This window comes from Macrobrachium rosenbergii, chromosome 12 (genome assembly GCF_040412425.1).
Source record: "Macrobrachium rosenbergii isolate ZJJX-2024 chromosome 12, ASM4041242v1, whole genome shotgun sequence".
In the NCBI taxonomy this organism is placed as follows: domain Eukaryota; kingdom Metazoa; phylum Arthropoda; class Malacostraca; order Decapoda; family Palaemonidae; genus Macrobrachium; species Macrobrachium rosenbergii.
The window spans coordinates 214,730-215,500 of record NC_089752.1 but is presented as its reverse complement, the minus strand read 5'-3'; positions in this window follow the sequence as shown (position 1 = coordinate 215,500).

The following is a 771-nucleotide window of genomic DNA, read 5'->3' as shown; positions in this document are numbered from 1 at the left end:
AGTCTTTAATGACTTCGAAATCCTGCAGCCTTGACCAAACGTTGGTGCATTGAATCAGTATTCAGGAGCCACAATATGAAGTCCCTCGTGGTTCCTGTTTGTTAATACTTAAGAGCCTCTCGGAAACAGAATCCACGGGGCTTCTCGGAAAGGGTTCTAAAAGAAGAAAATAAAAAAAAGCTTAGAAAGGCAGACAAATGGACAGGTGAATGGGTGAATAACCAAGACAATCTGTTTTTTCATTCAGTTAGACAGCAGATTAAATGGACAGATGAGTGGGTGACTAACGAAGACAATCTTTTTTTCATTCAGTTAGATATCGGATTAATCATTCTTCTAGCTAACCAGCATAATGAAGTGCACAAGAAGTGGAGGACGCCAAAGACATGTGTCAAAATTTGCCATTTAAGCCATTCTGAACCTCCCGTAGTACAGGTTTTCAAATTTATCACCTGGCAAATGGTACAAAGAAATAGATCAGGATAAGCATATTCGTCTCCCATTTAAACTGGCGTCTTCATTTCTCAGCAAATACTTTAAGAGCCACATTGCCTTTCGGACAGTTAAGATCCTCAGTTGGGTAATGACTCAAAGGAGATTATTTAGGTATACAAGTATGGTGGGAAATTTACCAAAACTTCACTGGTAACTTTAATGTCTAGGCTCTAGAGGAAAATGAAACGAAGAACTTTTTTTTTTTGGGGGGGAAAGGAGGAAAAAGGTCATAAACTAGCTTTCACTCAGTTTGTAAGTACAGTATATACATATGTA